This window comes from Benincasa hispida, unplaced genomic scaffold (genome assembly GCF_009727055.1).
Source record: "Benincasa hispida cultivar B227 unplaced genomic scaffold, ASM972705v1 Contig916, whole genome shotgun sequence".
NCBI lineage: Eukaryota > Viridiplantae > Streptophyta > Magnoliopsida > Cucurbitales > Cucurbitaceae > Benincasa > Benincasa hispida.
In genome coordinates, this window is record NW_024065251.1 from 160,998 (window position 1) to 177,279 (window position 16,282).

The following is a 16,282-nucleotide window of genomic DNA, read 5'->3' on the forward strand; positions in this document are numbered from 1 at the left end:
TTTTTGGTTCAACTTGAGAAACAAAAGCATGATTACTAAATAAATTAAGAGAAGAACGAGTTTTCACACATTGTTCAGGATCACCAAGAATCAAATTCTTGGATTGGGATGAAGCATATCTCCATTTTTTAGGCATAAACAAACAATCATCTTCCTTATTTTCGTTGAAGCTTACTTCTTACATATATACTTGAAAAAACTTTCTTTACCTTTTTCACTTACAAGTAAATCTCCAAAATCTTTTTCTAAATAATCACTACAGAAAGACTCATTAGAAACATTGTTACAAGATTCATCAAATACAACATGCATAGATTCCTCAATATTTAAAATTTTTTCATGTCAAGGCTCATAAGGAGTTTTATCTAAAGATGGTCTAATTAAAACTCTATTTAAAACATAGCAAGCGGTATTAATGACTTCCGCTAAAAAATTTTCAGGTAAACTATACTCATTCAATACTGACCTAGCAAATTCTTACAAAGTACGATTTTTCATTTCAACCATACTGTTTTATTGAGGAGTCTTTGGAAAGGAAAAATTATGAGAAAAACCATTTTCTTTACAAAAAAAAAAAACTTTAAAAACATCATTATCGAATTCTCCTCCATAATCACTCCTAATTTTAGAAATATTTTTTTTTTTCATTTTGAACTCTTTAGCCAAAATTAATAAAACTTTTCAAAGCATCATCTTTATGTTTTATCATCAAAACCCAAGTAAATCTAGATAAATCATCAATTATCATAAATGCATAATAATTCCCTCCATAGCTAGCAATTCTAGAAAGGCCAAATAAGTCCATGTGTAATAGTTGTAGGGGTTTAGTAGTAGAGATCACATTTTTAGATTTGAAAGAAGACTTAGTTTGCTTATCCATTTGACAAGCATCACAAACTTTATTCTTTTCGAGTTTAAATTTGGGAAGACCTTTAACCAAAGAATTCTTGAAAACATTTGAAATTAAGTGCATGCTAGTTGTCTTAGTCTTCTATGCCATAACCAAGAATCATCATGCAACACGGAAAGACATTTATCAATAATAGGGAAATCATTCAAATCAAGGGTGTATACATTTTCATTCCTATTTCCAATAAACAAGACTTTTCTATCACTAGCATTTTCAATTATGCATTTCTTTTTATCAAATATAACTCTAAATCTTTTATCACACAGTTGACTAATACTAAGCAAATCATGCTTTAAACCATAAACTAAAAACACATTTCAATTAAAATAGAAGATTCATTACCTATATTACCCTTGCCAACAATTTTACCTTTCTTGTTGTCACCAAAGGTTACCATGCCTCCATCCTTTTTGGAGAAAGAAATAAAGTTGGATTTGTCTCCCGTCATATGCCTTGAGCAACCACTATCCGAATACCATCTATTTTTCTTGAAGGCTTTCAAACAAACCTATAAACAAGGAGCTTAAGTTTGATTATTTGGTACCATACTTGTTTGGGTCCAAGAACGTTAGCATTTACAAACTTAGGGATCCAGTTCATTTTTGCATTGCCATTAAAAAAATTGGATCGAGACAAATAACAAGAATAAGCTTTATGTTTATACGTGCCATAAGAAAAACAAACAACATTATGCAAGGATTTATCTTTAATAACAAATTTATGCACTTTACTCTTCTTGGAGGAATTCTTTCTTGGAGTATTGTAAAACTTTGCTCTTTAAGAAAATTTTCTTCTTGAAGAGATAGAGTGAGCATACTTCAATTTAAAGCATTTAGGTCTAATATGACCTTCAATGCCACAATTATGACATATAGACACGAAACTAGATTTAGCATTATTAGACACGCCCTTAGACATATTAGGCATGATAGAAGATTCTTTAAGAAATATAGTTTTAGAACTTCAAGACAGGAGCAAATTTAGTATTTGGGGGGGGGAGGGAGGGAGACTCAAGCCTCCCCTAAACTTTATGCTCTTTATATAATATATATACAAAATTGGTATAGTATCAAAACCACTAGCTAGCTTAGTGCTACTCTGACTAGCCTTCTCTAAACCTAAGTTCAAGCCTTACATATCACATTTATTTTTACTAAATTATATAGCCTCCCGCCAACAAAATTTTTGGATCCGCTTGAAGTAGAAGAACATTCATCAATATAGCCTAAACCTCTCTTATCACCAAAAGGCTTACCTACTTCAATGATTTTATCGAATCTTTGAGCACCTATTATCAACTTTTTAATAGACTCTTTAGTTTTATCAAGTTCTTGCAAAACATTTAATTCATTTTCTTTAATTAATTTAATCAAATTATCCTTTTTACAACCATCGTGCTCAAGAATCTAACTTTATCAAGCAATATATTTTTCTCATCACAATCTCAAACATGCTTATCATAAGAGACATTTATTCCATCAATTTGCACAATATGCTCATTCTCATTAAAGCAAGCAATTTCATCAAGTAAAGACTATTTCACTAGTCAAAGTATTGTATTTTTTTCTTAAGCACAACATATTTTGAACTAAGTTTTTCTAAGTTATTTCACATACTTTCAAAAGCTTCAAAAAATTCATCATAAGAAGGGGTTTCTAGAGTTACCTCATCATCAAGTTCATCATTTTTGTCACTATGAGCCATGAGATCAAGGTGTGCCACTTCTTCACAATCACTTCCACTTTCACTTTTACTACTATCATCCCAAGTAGCCTTCATTGTATTCTTCTTAGATTTCTTAGATAATTTGAGGAGTGCGCAATCCATTCTTGTATGACCCGAATTTTTGCATTCATAAAAAATTACCTCATCCTTTTTGTTCTTCTCACTCTTTAACTCTCTTTGGGGTTGATAGGTGTTTCTTGAATTGCTTCTTCCTCCTGATTATTTTTTTGTACTTACATGAAAGATAGGCAACATCATCTTCATCAAGGGCATCCTCATCTTCGAGGTCAACTTCCAAGGAAATAGTATTTAATGCAATGCCTTTTTTCTTCATGGACTCATCCTCCAAGTGTTCCTTCATAGTAATCTCATAGGTCATGAGTGAGCCAATGAGTTCCTCCAATGGAAGTTCGGTGAGATCTTTTGCTTCTTGGATTGTCGTCATCTTTGCTTCCCAAGTCTTAGGTGACCTAAGAATTTTCTAACATTTTCGGAAGTTGTATACGAAGGATGTGTGAACATTGACGCAAACGTAGATCATAGCCCAATTTTAATTTTACAGAAATTCACAAAATACAGAGGACGGAAACTGAAATATGCATCCTAAAATAGCATGCTAGTTTATACAAAAAGAGAGGAAATAAGGGGTTTGGAACTACTTACCCTTGAAGACCGATCTCTTCACGAAAATCCTCCCTGGTCACGAACTCCTCGAACTCTTCGATCACGAACACACCAACGCCTACAATTATAGCAAGCAAACTCCAAACTTGGGCACCATGATGACGGAAAATTAGAAGTCAAATTATTCAACAACTAAAATCCCTTGGACGCAATATGTGATGCATGTTCTTAAGGTATGCATTGATAGTCATGCGTTGGAATGATTATGCATTAATAAATGTATGTGATGACCATGCGTCCTGTCACAAGTTTTCTTGCACTCACGCCAAGTATAACGCGAATGCAAGTTTCTCGGGTGATCCGAGGTCGAACTCAGGAACTTGTAGCAAAATGAATGTAGTAATATGCATGTGGCAGTTTAAATAAAAGAATGATGGAGGGGTTGCTAAGTTAATCATACTCTTACTCCTAACTAACATACAACGCAATGAGAATATGCATGAGAGGTAGAGACATGAAAAATCTTGTCATGAAACAAATGAATGGGAAGGATAGATAAAATGCAGAGATATTTTCATTGCAATACTTAAGAGTGACCGCAAAGGCAACCTTAGTCAACGCAAGCCATGCAATCATGCTACACACACGTGAACCTAACTCTAGGACGTATGCGGTGGATCTGCGATAATGCCGAGAAGCCTATGCCTGCCTAGACCTCCATAACCCACTCACTAGCTTTCGCTGCATGAGCGTGCTAGCCGCATACCACCTTATCCTACTTCCTGGACGCATGCAATATCCTATCTGTAGGGCGTATACACTGTGTGATAGCAAAGGAGCTTATCCCTAAGTTCCTCATTCTTGCCTATGCGTTCTAATCCACTCTTCCGAGTCTTAGATTTGGGTTTTAGACTACTCTCCCAAGTATGCCTAAATGGTGAATGAAGCGCTCATAGGACAAGGTAACCACATGAACTTTGCTGACCTAAGATTGTTCCTATCCCTAGTGAACAATGCATACATTGCTTAATGCAACCAACCACTTATCCTCCCAGGCAGTTGGTTGTTGCTGACTTTATTCATAGACAAGCAATGCATTAGCCTATAGAAAGGCGTTGCCACAGCTTACTCACACACTCACCCAACGTACACCTCTCAGTGGGTTGCTACATGCTTCATATCCCTAATCCACATAACTAAGTATGCAATACCCAAGCAATCTCACTAAGTGTTGCAATGAAAGTAAGGATGCTAAGCAAAGAAGATGGAGATAGAGTCGGAGGAGACAGAGAAATGCATTGAAAACAAATTGTATTAATTCTTTAATCACAAAATGTCATACAATACAATATAAGAAAAGAAAGGAAAATGAAATGAACGGCTGGAAGCAAAGACTTGCTTCCAGCGGATGTGCGTCAAGGTTGTCGGTGGTGCCATGGATGGGCCGTAGTGCTGACTCTCCCGAGATTTAGCTCCAGTCGAAGGCTCCGATCGTCACTCGGAATGGATGAAGGAGGTGAAGAACTCTCCTCTCACGGCATTTTATCTAGATCGTAGTGAAAACCCTGGGTTGCAGGGGTAATCCCTGGACAAGTTGGAATTCTGCTCATCGGCTTCTATTTATAGAGCTTGGATCGCCGACAGCATTAATGGACTGTTCTGATTCTGACATTCGGCGCATTAGTCCTTTTTCTGAACCTCTGTCGCTAAAGGCGTGGTAGGTGAAATGTCAACATCAGCTTTTGATTTTCTCAAGGTAGATGCGTTGATGCGTTCATTCCACCAACCTTCGGTTGATCCATTAGCATGTGTTATCACGTAGTCACAATCATTCAGTGACCACATTCGCTTTAATACCGCAACTCTACACAGATGACCGCAATCGCTTGAAAGAGCGCAACTCCTATTGCAATGAATGGACGCATACGGCTGATTACCGCAACATCCATGCGTTGATCGACGTGTTCGCCTTTGCGATGGAGAGTTTCTCCGCATGCAGTCGTCTATGCGGTGGTTTGGTTTCCGCGTTTGCATCCACTTCCTGTATTAGCTACAAAAACAGAACATTGAATGTATAATAACGCATAATAACGGGTTAGCCGAGATTCTTTAATGTTGATCGATGCAAGCTCATTTTCTCATGAATTCCTAGCATGATTGCCGCATATTTTGCTTAACAACCTTCATAATTCTAAGTAAAAGGCCTAAGATGACATGCATTTCTGCATGTCATCACACCACCACCGGATTATCTTAGTATCCCCAAAGGGTGAGAATCTTCGAGAGTTGTGAGCTTCAATTTAATTTTGGGAGGAGGAAGAAATATTTTGTTTTTTAGAGTAAAATTTTTCAAAGAGATCACTTGATAGAGGAGTGTTCTTCGTTGAACCACTGAGGAAGATGATGAAAATAATCTCTCAGGACAAAATTTCCCATTTACACATTACACGAGAGAATCAAGGGGGGAGTTATCAATAACTCCCTCCCAAAATAACTTATTTATTTAAAAAGAATTAATTAAAAGGAAAATTAATTTTCAAAACAATTAATTTAATAAATATGCATATATGTAATAACTAACTTACTATATACATCATACATTAAACTATATATTATATCTAATATAATATATAACCTATAGTTGATATTATATCATGTATAATATAACTTATAGTTTAATCTTCTCTCATTTAACATGTAGTGTTTAATATGAATCTCACTCATATTAAACTTAACCTATAGTTTTTATATGAATTATATTCATATAATATTTGAATAATATTCAATATTTATTTTTTCTCAAATTAAATTTTATATTTATAATGTATCATATATATTATATTAACTATATCATGTATAATTAATTTTGTATTAATTACATCTTATATAATTAATTCTCCCCATTAATTTGAAATTTTCAAATTAATCCAAACTTAATTTGATTCTCATTAATTCTAATTGAGCTACCGATGAGATCTTATGGACCTATAGATTGAAGCTCCATTGATACTTGATTAATTAATCAAACTTTTTAATTAAATTAATCAACTTCCATTATCTGTCGATTACTCCATTAAAAACTGCAATTGCACTCTTCGCACTACAGATATATTTCTATGTTCGTTGGATATAACCAATTAATGGTGCGTTGACCCTTCACAAATAGCTCATAAGTACAGCTAGACCAAAATTATCGTTTTACACCTGTAATTACATATAACTCCTTAAGTACCACTAATCCCTTTAATAAACAATAATTTATAGTCAAACTATAACCAAACCCCTCTCGGGCCATTTTTATGAAATACACAATGAGTTTGTTCAATAATGTTTACAAACTATAGAACCCTACGAGATTTAGGGTATCAACCCCAACATAATTAATCACCTCTCCCTCTCTTCTCATCTTCTCCCTTCTTTCGCCGTTTGGTTTGTCTTCTTCGACTGGTTTTTTCGTTCTCCCTCCAGCTGGAATGGGATGTATCCCTCTTCATCTCTTCGTTTCTCTACTTTGGTTTCTCTGTATGTCTTTTTTTTATTTCTTGTTTCTTTGTATGTCTATTCCTCTCAGACTTCTTTGGTTTCTTCTTAGATTGGATAGATACGAATGATTTTTTTGTAGATCTAATGATATTTTGGTAGATCTAACCATTTTCTTGGTAGATCTAACTACTTTTTTAGTATACATAGATGATTTTATAGTAGATCTAGTTTTTTTTTTTTTTTGTTGATATCTAATTTCTTTTTCGATTACTTTGTTCGATGCTAAAGATTTGTACGTTGTTCTTGAAGGAAATCGAATACGAGGATTTCCATGAGCAGCGGAAAGATCATTCCAAATTACAATCGTATATGAACTTTATAATTACAATCACAAACAGAAACATACGATTATGTAAAAATACATAAATTACAGTAGCATGCTATACAAATGATCAAGGACAAGAGTAACACACTTTTGTCAACTCATCATAAAGCTCCTTGATCATGAACGCTCGATTACAGCTACACAGCAATACACGAACGCTTGTCCAACACGACCGCTACACTGCACGAACACTACGCACTCGAACTAAGAGATCGCCTAAGTCATTAACACCCCGAACAACACAAACGGCCTCCACAGAACCTTGACAGTGTCAAGTTGAGTATGACACCACCAAGAAGGCTACCTTGGTATTCTCGGTGTGAGAATCTAGAGGGTGGGCTCTGTGTGGACTTGGTTTGAGGCAGAAGACCGGAGGAAACAACAATCGTGTAAACAATTGAGCAACTGGGAGATGGAAGAACCTATCGTATAGGTTAATGCCCAATTGTTTAGGAAAAGCTAAGTGATTGTCTAGTAAAAGCTATGCGATCGTCTAGCTCATCGCTTAGTTGAGTGTTTGTCACCTACTAACACTCCACAATCGTTTACCTTACTCCAAGTTGTTGCTTAGTAAATCCAAGTTACTTGACAACTTCCCATGAGTATTTTTTCGAGATTGGAAAATCTCAACAAAACAATTTTCAACATTTTCTTAATAAAATTAAGAAAACATTTTTCCTTTTATCTCACGGTTGCCATGAAACCACCAATAACCTTCCACTCAATTGGATGTTAGAGAAAAAGAGATAATTATCCAATAATTAATATTATTATAAATAACTTAACATATTATATTTATAACCTATAGTTTTAATATTTCATCTCATGAAACATATAAACCATAACTCTTTTTCTATTCCGTGGTACTTAATGTAAATCTCATTTACATTAATCCTCTACTAGATGTATCTCATACATCATACCGATCATATCATATATGATCGAATTACCTCTTGTCAATCTGAACATTTTAAATCAACACCAAGAACTGATCCTCAACTGAATCCATTGAGTTACCAAGGGGACCTTATGGACCTGTAGCTCGAAGCTCCAACGGTACGTGAATAACTGACTAAACTCTTTAGTCACAGAATCCACCATCCGTTAACTGTCAGGCACTCCATTAAAGACCGACAGCTGAACTATTCTTACCATAGATATATTATGTGTCCATCTTAACCAATCAACAGTGTGACAACCCTTCACAGATCGCTCGTAAGTACAGCTCGGTCAATAACTGTTATGCCCCTATAGTTATATCTAACTTCTTAAGTACCACTGATCCCTCTAATGAACATAAGTCATAGTCCTACTATGACTGAGTTCTCTCTTCTAAAGAGAAGTTGTGGCCACTATGTTCAAGCCCCGGAATCAGCCCTTAAGGGAGCAATCTCTCTACTTACCCCTGCTTCAGGGAAAGAGTGAATTCTATCTTGTGTAAGTGAGTTCCCAACTTCCAAATCAGACAAGTCCCCAAAAAGGTAGGCATGTTGAGTTGGCAATCTGGCCACTCTCACCCATACTAATCAAAGGACCACCCTCAAAGGCAGGAGTTCCCAAAACACTCAGAATGAGGTCGTGTCACCTCCGGTCGTTTAGGTAAAATGTAAGTCTCTAATATCAACGGCATTATATACAGAATCTAGTCATCTCGTGGTCCGATCTTATACAAACTCTTTGTATAGGACACATCCGCTCGCATATCTCCACATGAATGGTTAGGATTTATCATCTGTAGTAGTTTACAACACTTGCAAACCTCTACAAAGCGGGTCGTATCCGTAATGTCATCAAGATCAGGTATCCCACCTTAATCCTTATACTACAGACCTATTTAGATTATCAAAGGCATGATCTACTTGTATATCACATATACATGCTTAAGTTTACATAAGATAACCATGGAGCTTTATTTATTGGATATGAGTAAATGCCAAAATGAAATAATAGTTATTTTATTCATAAAACAATGTGTATCATTACAAACAACGAAACTTCGGGAGAATTAGGACACCAATCCCAACAGTTTTTTTGATTTCCTTATGCCATATTCTTCCTTGCATGTTTGATTTTCCGATTTCGAACCGTTCTAATTTACCTTGCATGTTTGTCCTAGGGTTTACTCCTATAATTTTTTTCCTCTTAAAATTACTATCCACTGTTGTTTCCACTGGCTCGAATGAGTTATATTTTTTTTATCCATATATATTGTATTAAATCTGTCTTTGTTCTTCTTTTTCCTACTGATATCTGTTCTATTTCCTAACTATTTTCCATATTTTTTTTTTATCCAGATTTTCTTTTGCCGCTTCGATATTAAAGCATGTGTCCTTCCCTTTCTGTTTTTCTTATGCTTTTCCATCGAAATTGGACGGCGAGTTAATTCTTGGTAGGAGATGCTGACCATGTTATTGGAGCTTGGTGGTGGGGGGGTCATTCCACCCCAACAACAGGTATTTTTTCTATTTTTTTCCCTTGAAGGCCGATAATGATTTGTTCCAAAAATCTGTAATCTCATATTTGAGTATGATTTCTGTTTTAATTTTATTTCTTTATGATTTTTAGATAGAAACAAAGGCAATCTTTTGAATGATATTTTTTTTATTTCTTTCGAATATGTTTTTCCTTATCTTTTGAGTATTATTTCTATTTTAGTTTTATTTTCTTTCAATCTGTTTTCTGTTCTAACTCTGGTGAATGGATTTTTTTTCTTCGTTCCATTAAATTTGTTTTCAGTATTCAAATGAATTTAATTTTTGGTCATTTAAATTTGACTTCAATTTTAAAAGTGTTGAAGCTGTTTATTTTCTTTGCTTGGAGTTGGATTTGCTCCAATGAAATAACTTTTTGAAATCTTGAGGCCTTCTAAGCTGTATGATTATGTTCTTTCATGTGTGAGATATTATGTTGTATCTATGTCCATTTTTAGCTTAAACACCAAATTAATATTGGCCTGACCATTACTTAATTTATTTATTTTTTACTTGACTATCTTTAATATGGGTTTACTGTAATTACTGTTTAAATTTATTGAGGTTAGGTACTTACCAGCCATCCTTATTATATTCTCTACTTATATCCTAATCTATCCTCATATTTTTTTAGATTTCTTCACAGACTCCTTTGGTAAAGTGTGTTGGTAAGTCCCTGATCCTTCCTTTTTATTTCAACTTTCTCTTAAATCCATTTTACATTCTAGTATGTGTTGTCTGGCTGTTGCAATGTACTTTGTTTTCTTCTTCCACTTCAACTTATTCCATCCATATAAGGTATGCTTCCTTCTTTCCTTATAATCGAAGTAAGATTTGTCGCTAACATTTTCTTGTTTTTGTTAGGCCCTGAACCGATTATTCTGCCCCCTAGTTGTGAACTGTCTCGACCCTCACTCACTCCGAACATAAACAAAGGTATGATCTCGTATATTTTATTACTACTTCAATCGTATTAATATATACTATGGTCTAACTACACTTCTTTTTCTTCCTTGTAGGGCCCAAACTAATCAAACATACCTTTCGTAACTAGTTTGAGGTTCATAAGTTTTAAGTTCGGAATGATCTTCATTATTGTATATTCTTTCTTGTACTTGTTGGGGACTATTTAGTTGAAATGTATTATTGTTATGTATTTTTTACTTGTATGTTGGACATTTTCCCACATTTTCTCCCTTGTGAGAATATTGGATTTTTTTTTTCATCATCTGTTTCTTCAAGAAGACTATTATAACAAAAAAATTATTAGGAACAATATTATTTTGTATTGTTAAATTATGGGTTGTTTCAATTTAAATCTTGATTTATCAAATGAATTAATTTAAATCATATTCATAAGTTTTCTCAAAAGTATATTAATTTACATCTTCCATTACGTTCGATTTGGATCAACATAGTATCAAACTTACAATTTTGTTAATTAAATCCCTAAATTAACTTATAACTTGGTTAATTAATTCTATTGATGTTTTCAAATATTAATCCTACATCAATTCTAATTGTTCATTTTATTAACCTAAAAATAATTATATGTTTTGCATGATATTTTTAAAATAAGTCTGAGTATTAATTAATACACTTATGAGAAGTTCAAAGTTTCAATTGATTGATATGTCAATAAGAGCATAACTCAACTGGCATAGTATTAATACTATCAACCTCATGTTCAGAATTAATACACTTATGAGAAGTTCAGAATTATACAATACAAATATCAAAATGTACAAATAATAACTTTAAAAACATGTTTTTATTGTATCCTTTTTAAATTTTAACTAACATTTTAAAACTACATGCATGAAACAATTCAAACAACATATATTGAAACTTTGAAAATAAGGAAGACATAGCAATAAAATGAAAAGGGTCTTAAAATAAAAATTGAAAATTAACTAGGCACACGAAAGTATTCAACCAATAAAGTTTGTTTATTAAATATTATTGGCTTAATTTCGAAGACGAAATTTTATTTAAGGGGTGGTAAATTTAAGACCCTAACCCTTAACCTAGACTGTATTGGGTTAGAATAGAGAAACAAGACGTGGTCAAAGGGATTTGTCTAGAGAGAAAGGTTTGGGCAAGTTTCCGTTAAAGGTTAAATTGAGATAAATTGACATAAGAATGCACCAATGGGTGGTGTTCAGTCATGGACATGGTATGCCAAATAGGGTGTCATTGGGAATTAACTAAATGGAAGTTACATAGGTCAAAGAGGAGGAAAATTCTAAGTGTTTAAATGAATTATTTAGTAACTTGGAATAAGCCATAACTAGTGAAAATTTGGTTAAGTATAATGTCAAAAAGGAATTATGCGTTGGCTTTGAGCTAAGTGTTGGTGTGGTGCCATGCATTGGCCATGAACATTTGAGAGGTTATTTGGGTATTGAAAGAGGCTGAAGTATGTTTAACCTATATGTGATTGCTTGTAGCTAAAATGCTGAGAAGTGGAAAATGTCGAACCGGACAGCACTCTAGGGATGAGAGTGGTAGTGCATCAAGTCGTCCGAGGGAAAGGACAAGGGATGAGGAGCAAATGGATAAGTTTGCTCAAAGGCTTCAAGAAAGTTTGGGAAACATACAACCAGATCCTGAGAAGAAGTACGGGATAGAGCGGCTGAGTCGCTGGGAGCAACGAATTTCGAGGGGACAACGGACCCTGCAGATGCAGAGGTTTGGATGAATCAATTAGAGAAACGTTTTGAGATAATGAGATGCCCTGAAGGCAGAAAGATAAGTCTTGGAACCTTTCTATTACAAAAACAAGCTGAGGATTGGTGGAAGTTGCTAAAGAACAGAAGAGGTGACAAAGAAGAACCCTGTTGGAAAGAATTTCGAGAAGCGTTTTTCGAAAGATTCTATCCTTGATCGTTTCGGGATAGAAACGAGATGAGTTTCTACAGCTCATGCAAGAAAGTATGACTGTAGAAGAATATGAATTAAAGTATACCGAACTTTCAAAGTATGCTTCAAACATAATTGAGGATGAGAAGGAGCGCTGCAGGAGATTTGAGGCAGGATTAAGACAAGAAATCCAAAATCCTATGACAGCAACTGCAGAATGGGGAGAATTCTCGAGACTAGTAGAAGCAGCGATGAGGGTGGAAAAGAGTCTAACGGCAGAAGAGTTAAAGCCAGAGAAGGACTCGCCAATAAACAGGTGGCGAAGGGAGGAATGGAAAAAATTTACTCCCAAAGTTGAAAATAGGAGTTTGTGGAAGAGAAAGGGGATTGCGAATACTGGAGCGGATTCCGGACGAGAAAGTCAAATAAAAGAGTCAATGGCAAGTGTAAATCAAAAACCCAGTGTACGGTCTGTAATAGGTATCACTGGGTAAATGTTGGGAACAAACCCAAGGGCAAGCACGTACATGTTTTAAGTGTGGTAAACTAGGACACTTTAAATGAGAATGTCCCCAGTTGATAAATATGGAAGCCGAAGGTATACAACAGAAGAATAATCAAGGAGTAAAACCAACAACTATGGGAGAAGGGCGTAGTGTTGGGAAAAGAAGAGATGAGTCAGGGAAGCTGACATTGGGATAAATGTACGGGTTAACTCAAACCCGGGAAGAAGATATGACCGACATTAGAAAGGGTAAAGGGAAGATTTTAGAGGATTAAAATAGAAGCTGATTATGTGTAAATATATTTTTGTTAAAAAAAAAAAAATCAATCAATAAAGTTTGTTTATGAAATATTATTGGCTTAATTTCGAGGATGAAATTTTATTTAAGGGGGTGGTAAATGTAAGACCCTAACCTTTAACCTAGACTGTATTGGGTTAGGATAGAGAAACAAGACGTGGTCAAAGGGGTTTGTCTAGAGAGAAGGGTTTGGGCAAGTAGTCGTTAAAGGTTAAATTATGATAAATTGACGTAGGAATGCTCCAATGGGTGGTGTTCGGTCATGGACATGGTGCGCCAAATAAGGTGTCATTGGGAATTAACTAAGTGAAAGTTACCTAGGTCAAAGAGGAGGAAAATTCTAAGTGTTTAAATGAATTATTTAGTAGCTTGAAATACGCCATAACTAGTGAAAATTTGGTTAAGTATAATGTCAAAAAGCAATTATGCGTTGGCTTTGAGCTAAGTGTTGGTGTGGTGCCATGTGTTGGCCATGAACATTTGAGAGGTTATTTGGGTATTGAAAAAGGCTGAAGTATAGCTGAGAGGAAAGGCTATGCGGGGACAAGCATGCGGCAGCCTATGTCTTGAGAGGTTAGAAAAATGCATGCGGCAGCCTCAAGTTGCGCGGACAAGGAAGCATGCGGCCGATGGTATGCAGCCGAAGGTATGCGGTCGATGGTATGCAACCGAAGGTATACGATCGATGGTATGCGGTAGCACTACGCGTTAATGGTATGCGGCGATACTATATGTTGGTGTCATACGGTGATACTATGCATTGGTGTTATGCGAAGATACTATGCAGTGATGCTATGCGGCGGCTTTGCTAAACGATAAGCTAGGTGATGAAACAAGCTACGGTGGACGCATGGGGAATTTTCCTTGCGTTGCTAAGGCTTGCGGTAATAAGGTTATGAGGATTGGTTGTGTTAGTCTTGAGCAAGAGATTAAGGATGTGGACAAGCAATAAGGACATACATGCGGTGGTCATAAGGGATGCGATGGTGAGCTATATCATGAGGTGTTGAGTTGAGAACCAAGTCGACCCAAAGGTTGTTATGCATTGGTAACATGTTATGTGCCAAGGATATTTGAGGCATGTGGACACATAAGACAAGGCTTGAGCAAGTAGTATGCGGTGAAAGAGGAATGGTCATAATTCTAGGCGAGCGCATAGGCCAAAGGTAAGCCATGCGGGGGAGGAAGGTATACGGCTAAGGATGCGATGCTTTGAGTTTTGACTCAAGTGATGCATTGATGGGAAAGCCTCGAGTTGATGATGGCTAACCAAGAAAAGGACATGCACAGCCAAGCCATAAGGTTAGGATGAGCCTTGCGAGCATCTAGCATATGCGACCAAGTTGCACAATCAAGGTTAGTAGGTCGCATATGGAGAAAAAGTGCTATGCAACAATGGTTTGAAAAGACACCTCAAAGGCGCAAGGATTGGATAGACGCATGCGCCAAGGGGGGTGTCCGGACATGGTGATGTTGCGTCAATTGGATGGACGCATATGTGATTAGAGGGCCGCATGAGTGGTTGGATGGACGCAATTTTTCTTGCGATCATGAGAGTGTGGAATACACCCATAAGTGATGCTAAATCATCCGGACATATAATCTTAAACCTTAAGCAAATGAGGTGGCTCAAGGACATTGCATGCAAAGTAATTCTTATCTACTTAAGTAGGAGGTATAAGGCTAATATTACATACAAAGTAAACATTTTTGTCGGCAAACCAAGATTAAAACAACTCAAGGCCTTGCTGGCAGGGGATTAGTGTTAGCAGCATGAGTGAAAGGTAGTTGGATGTGAGGTGTCGCATGGAGAGGAGCCCAAGATATCTATAAATAGGGGGGCTTGGCGTGAGCAATTTACTCGTGCCATTTCCAAGTTGCAAGTTCTAAAGTCTTAAATAGTGAGTTAAGAGTGAATTCTCGGGCTTCCGTCACATTTGGAGTACGGAGGGGACATGAATTACTTTAGCAAGGTGAAAGGCCAGACTGCCGCCCAGGCCAACACACGATAACACATCGTATGGACACCGCAATCACAGCGCGATGCATTGCGTGCGCCTTCTGCGCAAGGTCTGACGTCGCGGACGCTTTAGCTAGCCCCCGTGCGCGCGCTGTTTCGCGTTGTCACGAGCATCAACGCCTGGATTTGGTCATAATAACCTCTAAACGGGCTGTTTGAGGATTTTGACCGAAATTTTGTCATTTTAAGTAAGGTAAGCTGGTAATTTTGGTATAAGAGTATATTTTGGATATTTTAAAGCTATTTTGTGAAATAATGGTATTAATTTGGAATTTCATTGGAAATGAGAGGAATTTCAGGAAAACACTTCAAAGGTAACTTACAGTGGAGAGCCTTGCAAATACTGTGAGTGGTTATTGTGTTATTGTATGATTAATGCATTTCTATATATATAGGTAAATATATATCTGTCTCTTATACACATCTAGATGTGTATAAGAGACAGTATATATGTAAAGGATAATATTAAACTGGCATGAACAGGGATGCATGTTTATTGTGTTACTATGCTTGCTAAGATCTTGCTTGTATGTTTGTGTTGGAAACTGGAATTGTACCCGAGATGTATAGTTAGCATGCTTGAAAGAGTACTTGGCGGGAAAATATAGTCGGCTTCGGTCAGCGGAAAATCATAGTCGGTGATGATCGGTGAGAAATATAGTCAAGTTACCTAAGCATAGCTAGCGGGAAAGAAATAGTCGATGTGCACATTGGCGGGAAAATAAGGTATAGGGAAAGTTTCTACAAGAATTGTTATTATATTGCTTTAAGGTACGTTCATGCCAGAAATAACCAGTGGTATAGCTGGGAATGTTTGATCAATGGATGAGTTGGGGATAATCCAGCGGTCAGGCTGGAGAAATAATTGTGAACTTGTGATAATGTACTTATTGATTATGTATTGATTTCCAAAAAGCATATTTCTGTAGTCAAAGTTATTGTTGTTTAAAGGCACCACTCACTGGGCTTTATAGCTCATGCTTTCCAAATGTTTTTCTT